Consider the following 14,435-nt stretch of genomic DNA (forward strand, 5'->3'; position numbering starts at 1 on the left):
TGTCTTGCATTTTCTAAAATGTTTGAATAAAACCAGCATGTCATTCCTCTGCCACCTCTACCCTAGTTCCCTCACCTTTCTTAGACCTCACATCATTCTGATAATCTCTCCTTGGGGTAGATTCAATCACTGTTGGTCATCATCAGCTGGGCCTCCTCCTGCTGGAGGATGGGATGTTCACATCTAGCTGAACTAAGGCCTGGTCATCAGACTTGTTTTGGCCGATGCTATGTGGGTAGGAGCATCATAGACCCCTTACAAGGCTTCTGTAAAAGCCGGCCTGTGTTTGCCATGTCTCTTTTCCCTCTGCTACTAGATAGAATGCTCTAAATGAAAACCACCCTGTCAGCTTGTGTCCCAGAGTAAAAACGACATGGATCGAGCCACAGCCAACTCACATTGGATGTGGAATATGAGGGAGATGACACTGAGATTTGGGAGTCTTTTGTTATTGCAGCAAAACTCAGCCCATCCTGACTGATATGACTCATTTGCCAAAGTCTCTTAGAAAGTGGGATATCTCACCTTAAGAGGATGTGAATGGTCTGGAATAGGATAGCATGCCCAATTCCTTGTCCAGAGATTATAGAAACATCTATGAATTCAGCATCTCTTACAGAAGCACATCATAATTACCTTGAGTGCAACCCATTCCTTATGTACATGAACAGCTGGCAGAAAATGACTTCCTCATTCTTCACCTAAGCAAAAGAGCATCTGCACCTGAAGAGACCACTTGCCCTTCACTGACATTAAATTTCATCCTACTGACTCTGACCTATCTCCCTAGGCTGTTGGGCTTATTTTTTGAATATTGTATTATGAAATTTTCAAACATACAAAAAAGTTGGAAATAAAGCACAATGAAAACCTGTATACTCACCTCCTAGACCTTACAATTTACGTTTTACTATAGTTGCTTTATCACGTGTCTATCTATCCTTCCACCTACCTATCAATCCATCTTGTCTTTTGATGACTTTCAAAGTAAGTGATAGACATCAGTACACTTTCCCTGCCCCCCTCAAACATTTCAACGTGCATACATTGGCTAAAGTTCAATATTTGTTTATGTTTTTTAGGTGTATACAGAGCTCTAACTGTCCTGTTCCATCCAAAGGGGGAAAACCAAGAAGCACTTGTGAAGTTAACATTTCAGAGACAGAGGATCACTAAAAGGCTGAGACCTAATCATAGGACTGTGATCACTCTTCTGTCCTTTGCCACCTTACTATGACATTACTATAGGGCCTACTAACTGCAGTTCCTCTTACCCAGTACATCATGTCTGATGTCAAGAAAAAAAAATTTACAAGTCATACCAAAAGGCAAAACACAAAGTTTGAAGAAAAAGAGCCAGCATCAGACCCAGACTCAGATATGGCAGGAGTGTTAGACTTATCAGACTGCGAATTTAAAACAACTACAACTAATATACTAAGGGCTCTAATGAATAAAGTAGACAGCATGCAAGAACTCATTAAGCAGAGAGATGGAAACCCTAAGAAAGAATAAAAAGAAAGGCTAGAGATCAGAAACACTGTTATAGTGATGAAAAATGCCTTTGATAGGCCCATGAGTATAATGGACATGGCTGAAAAAAGAATCTCTAACCTTGAGGATATATCAATAGAAACTTCCATGACAGAAAAGCAAAGAACAAAGAGACTGAAAAAGTGAAACAGACTATTCAAGAACTGTGTGACAACTACAAAAAAAAATAATAATAATAACATACATATAATGGGGATGCAAGAAAGAGAAGAGAAACAAAGAGAAGAGAAAGAAACAGAAAAAATATTTAAAATAATAGTAGCTTAAGCAACATAGGGAGACCCCATCTCTACAAGAAAATTAAAAAATTAGGGGGGAGTGGTGCACACCTCTGGTCCCATCTACTCAGTGGGGTGAGGTGAAAGGAGCATGTAAGCCCAGGAGGTCAAATCTGCAGTGAGCCATGATTGCACCACTGCACTCCAGCCTGGGTGACACATAAAAAGATGTGGTGGCACACACCTGTAGTCCCAAGTACTTGGGAGGCGGAGGCAGGAGGATCGCTTGAGTCTGTACAGGAGTTCCAGGCCGCAGTGCACTATGCCGGTTGGGTGTCTGCACTAAGTTTGGCATTAGTATGGTGACCTCCGGGGAATGGGGGACCACCAGGTTGCCTAAGGAGGGGAGAATTGGCCCAGGTCAGAAACAGAGCAGGTCAAAATTCCCTTGCTGACCACACCTGTGAAAGGCCACTGCACTCCAGCCTGACCAACACAGCGAGACCCCACCTTTTAAATAAATAAACAAAAAAAGAATAATGACAGAGATTTTCACCAAATTAATATCAGGCACCAAACCATAGATCCAGGAAGCTCTGTGAACACAAACCAGAATAAATGCCAAAAAACTCTACCCAGGTATAGCATATTCAAACTAGAAATCAAAGATAAATAAAACACTACTGGAGGCCAAGGCAGGTTGACCAGAGGTCAAGGTGGGTGTATCACTTGAGGTCAGGAGTTCGAGCCAGCCTGGCCAACATGGCAAAACCTCATCACTACCAAAAACACAAAAATTAGCTGGACGTAATGGGGGGTACCTGTAATCCCAGCTACTTGGGAGGCTGAGACAGGAGAATCACTTGAACCCAGGAGGTGAAGGTTGCAAGGTTGCAGTGAGCTGACATTGCACCACTGTACTGCAGCCTGGTGACAAAGCAAGACTCTATTCCAAACAAACAAAGAAACAAACAAACAAAAACTATTGAAAGAAGCCAGAGGAAAAGCCACCTTACCTATAGGGAGCAAAGATCAGGATAACATCCACCTTCTCCTCAGAAACCATGCAAACAAGAAGAGTGTGAAGTGAAATATTTAACATTTGAGAGAAAAAAATAAACAACCTGGAATTCTGTACCCTGTAAAATTATTCCTCAAAACTGAAGAAGAAATACAGACTTTCTCAGACAAACAAAAATTGAGGGAATTTATTGTTAGTACATGTGCCTTGTAAGAAATACCAAAAGAAGTTCTTCCAAGGGAAAGAAAAACATACAAGTCAGAAACTTGGATCTATATAAAGAAAGAGAGCACTGAAAAAGGAATGAGTGAAGATAAAATAGTAAGTTATTTTTTTATTCCAAATTGATCTAACAGATAACAGTTTGTTCAAAATAATAATAGCAAGAATGTATTCAATTATGTATTCATATATGTGTATATATATCCACAGAAACATATATACTTAAGTATGCTTATGTATAAGTGAAATGAATGACAGTAGTCATATAAGAGATAGGAGGCGGGAATTGGGATTATTTTGTTATTATAAGGTACTTGGTACAACCCATGAAGTAGTATATGGTATTTGAAAATGGATTTGCATTAGTTGTAGACATATATTGCAAATCTAAGGAAAACACTAAAAGAAGTGAAAAAAATAAGAAGAAAAGTTTTTTTTTAAAAAGAAGTTGCCTTCTTCCACTTGGGAGGCTATAACAAAATAATTTAGACTGCATAATTTATAAATATGAGAAATTTATTTTTCATAGTTCTGGAGGCTGGGAAGTCCAAGATCAAGGCAAGAGTAGATTTGGTGTCTGATAAGGGCTCACTCTCTGCTTCCAAGATGGTACCTTCTTGCTGTGTCCTTGTGTGGTGGAAAAGGTGAATAGCCCCCCTCACCTATCTTATTACAGCACTAATCCATTAATGAGGGCTCCACGCTTATGACTTAATCACCTCCTAAGGGCCTCACTTCTTATACTGGTGATTAAATTTCAACATATGAATTTTGGGGGAACATATTGAGACCATAGCAGAAATATGTTGACAATGTATTTATTTTTTGGTCATATAAAATGTGGAATTAAAATCACAAAAGGCAAAAAAAAAAAAGAGTGGAAGACAAAAATATAGGAACAAGTAACAAGGCAACAAATAGAAAAACAGTAACAGATATGGTAGATATTACTCTAACTATGTCAATAATCATTTTGAATGCCAGTGGTATAAATACACCAACTAAGACAGAGATTTTGCAAAGCAAAAAACTATCAACAGGGTAAACTCACAACCTATAGAATGAAAGCAAATATTTACAACCTATGCATCTAACAAAAGTCTAATATCTAGAATCTATAAGGAACTTAAATCAACAAGGAAAAAACAAACAACCCCACTAAAAATGGGCAAAGGACATGAACAGACATTTCTCAAAAGACATCTGCACAGCCAAAAAACATATGAAAAAGTACTCAATATCAAAACCACAATGAGATACCATCTCACACCAGTATAATGGCTATTATAAAAAGTCAAAAAATAACAGATGCTGGAGAGGTTGTGAAGAAAAGAGAATGCTTATACACTGCTGGTCAGAACATAAATTAGTTCAGCCACTGTGAAAAGTAGTCTGGAGATTTATCAAAGAACTTAGAACAAAACTACCATTCAACCCAGCAATTCCATTCCTGAGTGTATACCCAAAGGGATATAAACCATTCTACCATAAAGACGCATACAGGCACATGTTCATTGCAGCACTATTCACAATAGCAAAGACATGGAATCAACCTAGATGCCCATCAATGATAGACTATATATACACTATGGAATACCACAGAGCCATAAAAAAAGAATGCAATCAATGTCCTTTGCAGCAACATGGATAGAGCTGGAGACCATCATTCTAAGTGAATTAACACAGGAACAGAAAACCAAATAATGAATGTTCTCACTTATAAGTGGGAGCTAAACACTGAGTATACATGGACACATAGAAGGGAACATCAGACATCTGGGGCCTACTTAACGGTGGAGGTTGGGAGGAGGGTGAGGATTGAAAAACTACCTATTGAGTACTCTGCTTATTACTTGTGGAACAAAATGGCCAGTACACCAAAATCCCATGACATGCAGTTTACTGATGTAATAATAAACCTTCATATATGAAAACATCCCTGTCTGACAGCTTTGAAGAGAGTAGTGGTTCTCCCAGCACGGAGTTTGAGATCTGAGAATGAACAGACTGCCTCCTCACATGGGTCTCTGACCCCCAAGCAGCCTAACTGGGAGGCACCTCCGAGTAGGGGCCAACTGACACCTCATACGGCCGGGTGCCCCTCTGAGATGAAGCTTCCAGAGGAAGGACCAGGCAGCAACATTTGCCGATCTGCAATATTTGCTGTTCTGCAGCCTCCGCTGGTGATACCCAGGCAAACAGCGTCTGGAGTGGACCTCCAGCAAACTCCAACAGACCTGCAGCTGAGGGTCCTGACTGTTAGTAGGAAAACTAACAAACAGAAAGGACATCCACACCAAAACCCCATCTGTATGTCACCATCATCAAAGACCAAAGGTAGATAAAACCACAAAGGTGGGGAGAAACCAGAGCAGAAAGCTGAAAATTCTAAAAATTGGAGCACCTCTTCTCCTCCAAAGGAACGCAGCTCCTTGCCAGAAATGGAACAAAGCTGGATGGAGAATGAATTAGAGGAGTTGAGAGAAGAAGGCTTCAGATGATAGGTAATAACAAACTTCTCCACTGGGCGTGGTGGCTCATGCCTGTAATACCAGCACTTCGGGAGGCCAAGGCAGGTGGATCACAAGGTCAGGAGGTCGAGACAATCCTGGCTAAGATGGTGAAACCCTGTCTCTACTAAAAATACAAAAAATTAGCTGGGCGTGGTGGTGGGTGCCTGTAGTTCCAGCTACTCAGGAGGCTGAGGCAGGAGAATGGCCAGAACCCGGGAGGTGGAGCTTGTAGTGAGCCGAGATCATGCCACTGCACTCCAGCCTGGGCGACAGAGTGAGACTCCCTCTCAAAAAAAAAAAAAAAAAAAAAAAAAACTTCTCTGAGCTAAAGGAGGATGTTCGAACCCATCACAAAGAAGCTAAAAACCTTGAAAAAAGATTAGACAAATGGCTAACTAGAATAAGCAGTGTAGAGAAGACCTTAAATGACCTTATGGAGCTGAAAACCATGGCATGAGAACTACATGATACATGCACAAGCTTCAGTAGCCGATTTGATCAAGTGGAAGAAAGGATATCAGTGATTGAAGATCAAATGAATGAAATGAAGCAAGAAGTTTAGAGAAAAAGAGTAAAAAGAAATGAACAAAGCCTCCAAGAAATATGGGACTATGTGAAAAGACCAATCTACATGTGATTGGTGTACCTGAAAGTGACGGGGAGAATGGAACCAAGTTGGAAAACACTCTTCAGGATATTATCCAGGAGAACTTCCCCAACCTAGCAAGGCAGGCCAAAATTCAAATTGGGGAATGCAGAGAACACGGCAAAGACACTCTTGAGAAGAGCAACTCGAAGACACATAATTGTCTTGGAGATTCACCAAAAGTTGAAATGAAGGAAAAAATGTTAAGGGCAGCCAGAGAGAAAGGTCGGGTTACACACAAAGGGAAGCAGATCTCTCAGACTAACAGCAGATCTCTCTGCAGAAACTCTACAAGACAGAAGAGAGTGGAGGCCAATATTCAACATTCTTAAAGAAAAGAATTTTCAACCCAGAATTTCATATCCAGCCAAACTAACCTTCATATGTGAAGGAGAAATAAAATCCCTTACAGACAAGAAAATGCTGAGAGATTTTGTCATCACCCGGCCTGCCTTATGAGAGCTCCTGAAGGAAGCACTAAACATGGAAAGGAACAACCGGTACCAGCCACTGCAAAACCATGCCAAATTGTAAAGACCATCGATGCTAGGAAGAAACTGCATCAATTAATGAGCAAAATAACCACCGAACATTATAACAATGACAGGATCAAATTCACACATAACAATATTAACCTTAAATATCATATTTAAGGTTAAATAATATGTAACCTCAAATAGCCAAATAGATGGCTATTAGGTCGGCTTGGTTTATAGAAATTAACCTGTTTGCAGATGACATGATTTTATATTTAGAAAACCCCATCATCTCAGCCCAAAACCTCCTTAAGCTGATAAGCAACTTCAGCAAAGTCTCAGGATACAAAATCAATGTGCAAAAATCACAAGCATTCCTATACACCAATAACAGACAAACAGAGAGCCAAATCATGAGTGAGTTCCCATTCACAATTGCTTCAAAGAGAATAAAATACCTAGGAATCCAACTTACAAGGGATGTGAAGGACCTCTTCAAGGAGAACTACAAACCACTGCTCAATGAAATAAAAAAGGACACAAACAAATGGAAGAACATTCCATGCTCATGGATAGGAAGAATCAATATCATGAAAATGGCCATACTACCCAAGGAAATTTATTGATTCAATGCCATCCCCATCAAGCTACCAATGACTTTCTTCACAGGATTGGAAAAAACTACTTTAAAGTTCATATGGAACCAAAAAAGAGCCCACATTGCCAAGACAATCCTAGGCCAAAAGGACAAAGCTGGAGGTGTCACAATACCTGACTTCAAACTATACTACAAGGCTACAATAACCAAAACACCATAGTGCTGGTACCAAAACAGAGATATAGACCAATGGAACAGAACAGAGCCCTCAGAAATACTATCACACATCTACAACCATCTGATCTTTGACAAACCTGACAAAAACAAGCAATGGGGAAAGGATTCCCTATCTAATAAATGGTGCTGGGAAAACTGGCTAGCCATATGTAGAAAGCTGAAACTGGATCCCTTCCTTACACCTTATACAAAAATTAATTCAAGATGGATTAAAGATTTAAATGTCAGACCTAAAACCATAAAAACCCTAGAAGAAAACCTTGGCAATACCATTCAGGGCATAGGCATGGACAAGGACTTCATGACTAAAACACCAAAAGCAATGGCAACAGAAGCCAAAATTGACAAATGGGATCTAATTAAACTAAAGAGCTTCTGCACAGCAAAAGAAACTACCATCAGAGTGAACAGGCAACCTACAGAATGGGAGAAAATTTTTACAATCTACCCATCTGACAAAGGGCTAATATCCAGAATCTACAAAGAATTTAAACAATTTCACAAGTAAAAGTCAAACAACCTCACCAAAAAGTGGGCAAAGGATATGAACAGACACTTTTCAAAAGAAGACATTTATGCAGCCAACAGACATATGAAAAAATGCTCATCATCACTGGCCATCAGAGAAATGCAAATCAAAACCACAATGAGATACCATCTCACACCAGTTAGAATGGCGATCATTAAAAAAGTCAGGAAACAACAGGTGCTGGAGAGGATATGGAGAAATAGCAACTCTTTTACACTGTTGGTGGGACTGTATACTAGTTCACCCATTGTGGAAGACAGTGTGGCAATTCCTCAAGGATCTAGAACTAGAAATACCATTTGACCCAGTGATCCCATTACTGGGTATATACCCAAAGGATTATAAATCATGTTGCTATAAAGACACATGCACACGTATGCTTATTGTGGCACTATTCACAATAGCAAAGACTTGGAACCAACCTAAATGTCCATTAATGATAGACTGGATTAAGAAAATGTGGCAAATATACACCATGGAATACTATGCAGCCATAAAAAAGGATGAGTTCATGTCCTTTGTAGGGACATGGATGAAGCTGGAAACCATCATTTTGAGTAAACTATCGCAAGGACAGAAAACCAAACACAGCATGTTCTCACTCATAGGTGGGAATTGAACAATGAGAACACTTGGACACAGGATGGGGAACATCACACACCAGGGCCTGTCAATGGGGTGAGGGGAGGGGGGAGGGATAGCATTAGGAGATATACATAATGTAAATGACAAGTTAATGGGTGCAGCACATCCACATGGCACATGTATACATATGTAACAAACCTGCACGTCGTGCACAGGTACCCTAGAACTTAAAGTATAATAAAAAATCATATGAGAAAGAAAAAACCTTCGCATGTACCCCTTGAACCTAAAATAAAAGGTGGGAAGAAAGAAATAAAATAAAAGAGATTGTCAGTGTAGATTAAAAAGTCCGACTCAACTATATGTAGTCTACAAGAAACACATTCTAAATATAAAGATGCACCTGCATAAATTAAAGGAATGCAGAAAGATATACCATACTAACACTTATCAAAAACACCCCCAACATATCTCTATTAATTTCATGCAGAGCAGACTTAAAGAGCAATAAAAGTTACCATAGATAAAGAAGGACATTACATAAGAAAAAGGAGTCAATTCTCCAAGAAGACATGACAATCCTGAATGTGTGTATGCACCTAACAACAGAGCATAGAAATATGTTTAATTTACACTTGTCTTCTTATGAGCCATGTTGTGTAACTTTTCACATGTTTGAGATCAACTTCCAATTATTTTCCTATGAAATCTCTATGCATATCTTTTTAATTTTTTCAATATATTGTTGGTCTATTTCCCCTAAATTTGTAAGAACTATTTGTATATTAGAGATAGTACCCCTTTGTCTATGATATAAGTTGCAAACCTATTTTCCCACTCTTTCATTTGTTTTTTGACTGTGGTGGTAGTCTTTTCTTGCCATGCAAAAAATTTTGTTTTGTTTGTCTTTGATGTAGTTGAATTGACCAGTCTTTTAAAATTGTGTCATTATTAGATGAGCGACTTTCTTTCCAGCTCACCTGAGAATGTGTTTTCCTGTTGAGCTATGGAATGAGCATTGGGTATTTTGTGTTCCTCTGAGAAAGAGAAGAGGTGTGTCTGGCAGCCAGGAGTTGACCTGGTCCTATCTGCTGGGCGTTGGCGATGCTGTGAGCTGCCTGCCACCCACAGATGGATGTTGATGTTCTCTTGTGAGCATAAACAATTCCATAGAATGTCTGCTTCAGACCATATCATTTTGTGCCAATACTTAACACAAAAACAAGACCTCTTCATAATCATGTCTGAGCATGAGCAAAGCATGAGCATTGTTCATATCACACTAATGACCAGTGTCTCTCTATTCTAGCTAAGATGAGTAACTACTGTTTCTTCACCATCTACAACTTTAACATTCTTTACCAATTATAGCCTTAACCCATTAAGGCTTTAATACAGGTTTACATCTTTCTACATAAGATTTATTAAGATACCCTACTACGCTAGAATTACCCCCACTTCCTGACAACACCCAATTCAGAACAAAGCCCCATTTCCTTAAACCCTTCTCCCAGATTATTGCCTAACACAACCCCAAATCCTCTAAGTCTCTTCTGACGTCCTCTTAGCGAGACACCCCACCATTCCCTGTAGTTTGTATTCTCCCTCACTTAACCAGTAATAACTCACTTCTTCAACTACAGGTGTGTTCCTGGTGGCCTTTGATTGGAGCCCATTAACATCTCCACTTTTCCTGGTAGCCCAAGGGAATGGGGAGGCAGTAGAGGGAAAGGGCAGCTGAGGGCTCTGAGCATTGGTTAGAATGCTTGGGTAACAGATTGCTCTTCCGGTTTCAGTACCATGAGGACTCCCCTGGGCATTGGTTTGCTTTCCTCATTCCATGTGTAGCCTTGACTTCTCTTAGAGGAAGTGCACCCTGATGTCCCTCCACCTTGTTTCTCCTGTTTCACCCCAGCATCTGTTTCCACCAGCCACCAGCAAGCGGAGGATCATATAAGGACACCCTTCAGTGTCAGTGTGCTTCACTATGCTTTTGGGTGTGTTAGTAAAAATTCTCCAGATTTGGAGGTGGATGTGGAGGGTGGGGCTGGAGGATGGAACAGGAACTTAGGAGCAAAATGCTATCCCTCTCTATTTTGCTCCAGAATGTTCTTTTCTTTTCTCTCTTTGAGTCACCAGTTTCTTTACTGTATTAGGCTATGCCCCTTTCCTTGTTTTATTGCTATCAGTCATTTCTTATTGGCCTTTATAATTTTGTTAGTACCAGGATGGAAAACTCTACAATATTGTTTTTTTCCAATACCGAAGGCATGTCCTCTCCTTATCCCTGCTCTTTCCCTCCAGTTAAAAAAGATAAATAAACACTCTCTGTTGACAAATGTCTTTTCTCTTTTCTGTAGACTCTGTGAGTTCTCCTTTCAGTTTATGCTTTTGGAAACAAAAGTCCTTGTCTCTCCTTCAGGTGTGAGTCAGAGCCAGATTCCTGACTAAATGGAGGGAAGGTTAAGAAAAAATACAATGAGAAATTCATTATAAGAAATTATTTTGTTGTCATCTAGTCATGTAAGTTTTGTCTTTAGTGGTAGTAACATGTGCTCATTCATCGTAGTTCATTGCTCATGCCACGTGGTCATTGTCTCATGCTTATGGGCACCTCTGTTTAGTGACACCCACCTATTGCGGGGGAGTCCCATTTGTAAATAATTTTGTTGATGTGCTGAATACAAATTGATTTCCTAGAGTCTTGTCTGTTTTGGGCTGCTATAAGAGAATACCATAGACTGAGTAATTTATAAAGAACAGAAATTTGTGTTTTTCACAGTTCTGGAGGCTGGGAAGTGCAAAATCCAGGAGCCATTAGTTTCATTGTCAGGTGAGTGTCTGGTCTCTGTTTCCAAGATGTCACCTTGAAGGCTGCATCTTCCAGAGAGGAGGAGTGCTGTGTCCTCACATGGCAGGAGACCGAAGGGTGAAATGAGTCTAACTTCCTCCATCATGCCTTTTTCTAAGCATATCTAATCCCATTCATGAAGGCAGAGCCCTCATAACCTAATCACCTCCAAAAGGCCCCACCTCTTAATACTATCACATTTGTAATATTTGATTTCTGGAGGGGATATACTTTCAAACCATAGCAGATGCTCATGAAACTAGAAACAGTGGCTAATGCCAGAGAAAGAAGCTGAGCATCTGGGAAGTCTTACTTGTGGATTTTACATTATATGTTCCATTCCCACATGTAAATACATGAGTTAATTGAAATGGAAGAAAATGAAGAAAGATGGCGAATTGTGTCATGGAACAACGGACAGCAGTCATAACATAATGGGTGAAAACAAAGCTCAAGTACATGAGGATGATTATATCTTTAATGGTATCTCGAAGCTGTAAGAGATCATCAAGTCTTGACTTCTATGTTAAAAAAGAAAGAAAACTGATGACCCATATTTAAACTGAGACACATGACATTTCTGCTCTACTCAGCACTCTTCACTCATCTAACAAAAATTCATTATGGCTTCTTATGTTCCAGGCACTGGGCTAGGTGTTTAAGGAAGACAGAGGGAGGAAATAAAAATTTTTATAAAACAGTCTTTGTCCTCAAGCAGCTCACAGGGCAGAGAGACCCTGACAGAGTAGAGACTTCATGAAGAGTGGGGATGGGAAGGGCATTCTCTCCACACGCATCCCCGTCCCTCAGAGATTTCCTCCTCAGAACGCTACCTCTTACTGCTTTCCTGTCTCACTCTTTCCAGCTCTCAGTTTAGAAGGTGTTTCCTCAGAGCACCCTTGCTGACCTCTCAAGTCTGGTGAAAGGCCCTTCTCACTGGTGCCTGGATGCCCTGTGTACTCCTGTCATGCACACAACACAGCATAGTAAAATGCCTGGTGTATGTGTTTGTCTTTTCAATACTTTGAGCTCTGCTCATTGGCAAATCTCAGGACATAGCACAAGATGTGGCCCCTAAATGTTAACTGAATGAATGAATGGAATCACTGGTATCTCTTTAGCTTGAAGAATAGAAAGTCCTTGTAGGACAAAGAAGATTGGGAGAAATGTGAAGTCTGGTGTGAACTCTGTCAGAAGGCAGAACTGAACCAATGCATGGACTTAGAAGAGAGAGACTTCGGTTTCACATCAGGAATGATGTCATAGTCAGAACTCACCACTCACATAATAGGCTAGATGAGGGAGGAGGGAGTCTTTCATTGCAGGAGTTTTAAAGGTGAATACAAGAAATGGGAGGCACTTGGCCTGGTGTGGTGGCTCAGGCCTGTTAATCCCAGCGCTTTGGGAGGCTGAGGTGGGTGGATCACAAGGTCAGGAGTCAAGACCAGCCTGGTCAAGATGGTGAAACCTGTCTCTACTGAAATACAAAAATTAGCCGGGTGCGGTGGCGAGCACCTATAATCCCAGCTACTTGGGAGGCTGAGGCAGAAGAATCACTTGAACCGGGAAGGCAGGGGTTGCAGCGAGCCAAGTTTGAGCCACTGCACTCTAGCCTGGGCGACAGAGCAAGACTCCATCTAAAAAAAAAGAAAGAAAGAAATGAGAGGCACTGAGTTTCTGGCTCAGTTTGCTGATGCCAGAAATACAGAGATGACTGATAGTAAAATCCACTAGAAAGTATGTGACAGGTTTCCTTTTCCTTATATTTGTCTTTTTTAAATACAAAAGTAATACCAGCCCACTGAAAATTTGAAAAGTATATGGCATTAAAAAGAGAAAAATAACATCTGATAATCCAACAAGATAAACTCCCTAAAATTTCTTTTCTCTTTTTAAATGAATATAGTTAAGTTTGAAATATAATCTTAAATTTATCTTGATGTTTTACTCAAGAACGTAGAAGCATCTTTTATGTCATTATTTTAAGTCACAACCACTTTTAGTGATGATGATTAAAAGAACCATTTGCTTTTTCCTTACTGTTCCCTGTTTTTGGATTTTTGGCTAGTGTCTAATTTTTCCCTGTTATAAATAATGCTGAGATGAACAGAATATGTAGATTTCTAATAATTTGCAAATGGATAGCATATGAAAAACATGAGCAAAAATTTTGCAGTTATAATTACTCAACACAAGTTTTAAATAAATTACTTTTATTTTGAGGGTTCATTCTTAAATACATTATAGGAAGTAAGTAAGAATCATTCCTTACTCCTTAGAATTTTGTTTATAAATTAGTGATGAATTGGAAAGGGTAGCTTGCCCCTGGAATTCTCTGATAAGCACAGGTGATGAGGAAAATGGAGAAATCCGAGAATTCCTTTGTCTTTCCTTAAAAGTAGTCAGCTTTAAGTGCAGTGCAGGCGTGCCCTCTAGCAGCCAAATAAAAAATAAAGAAATGCAGGAAACCTTCAGCCATGTAACAATCGCACGTCCCCTCTAGTGGCTAACGTGTGTAAATGCAGCTTTTCTAATCACAATAGCGAATGTTACTTGATTTATATTTGTCTCATGAGGTGAAGAACTGGGAGGAATCTTAGAGATCACGTATTTCAACTTCCTCATTTGCAAAGGAAATAAAATAAGGTTTAGAATAGGGAAGTGATTTGCTCAAGTCCACAAAGATGTTACAGAGCTTAGAATAGAACTCTTTTTTCCTGATGCCCTGATTAACGTTTCCTGCTGGCTCAGCCGTAATCCAGATGCTGCAACTATGTCTCTATTTTCCCCTCATCACACTCTTTGGACCTAGCTAGTGTGCATGTGTGTGTTTGTATGGAACTCGGAGGATGGGCATTAAAAGTCCTTCCTTGTGGCCAGACACAGTGGCTCACATCTATAATCCCAGCCCTTTGGGAGGCCAAGGCGGGCGGATCACGAGGTCAAGAGATCGAGATCATCCAGGCCAACATGGTGAAACCACGT

The 14,435-nt window shown here is 40.0% G+C and overlaps 1 long non-coding RNA gene across 1 annotated transcript in view; it reads left to right on the top strand.

Moving 5' to 3' along the window:
• LOC134737840 (uncharacterized) overlaps window positions 1-13,089 on the top strand; it is a 16,725-nt gene extending 3,636 nt beyond the window's left edge. The window contains exons 2-3 of the long non-coding RNA XR_010123214.1: window positions 1,083-3,114; window positions 11,382-13,089. This is a non-coding gene — a long non-coding RNA (uncharacterized LOC134737840). The remainder of the gene's footprint in view (window positions 1-1,082; window positions 3,115-11,381) is intronic.
• Window positions 13,090-14,435: the final 1,346 nt, after the last annotated feature.

This window comes from Pongo pygmaeus, chromosome 12 (assembly GCF_028885625.2).
Source record: "Pongo pygmaeus isolate AG05252 chromosome 12, NHGRI_mPonPyg2-v2.0_pri, whole genome shotgun sequence".
Lineage (NCBI taxonomy): Eukaryota > Metazoa > Chordata > Mammalia > Primates > Hominidae > Pongo > Pongo pygmaeus.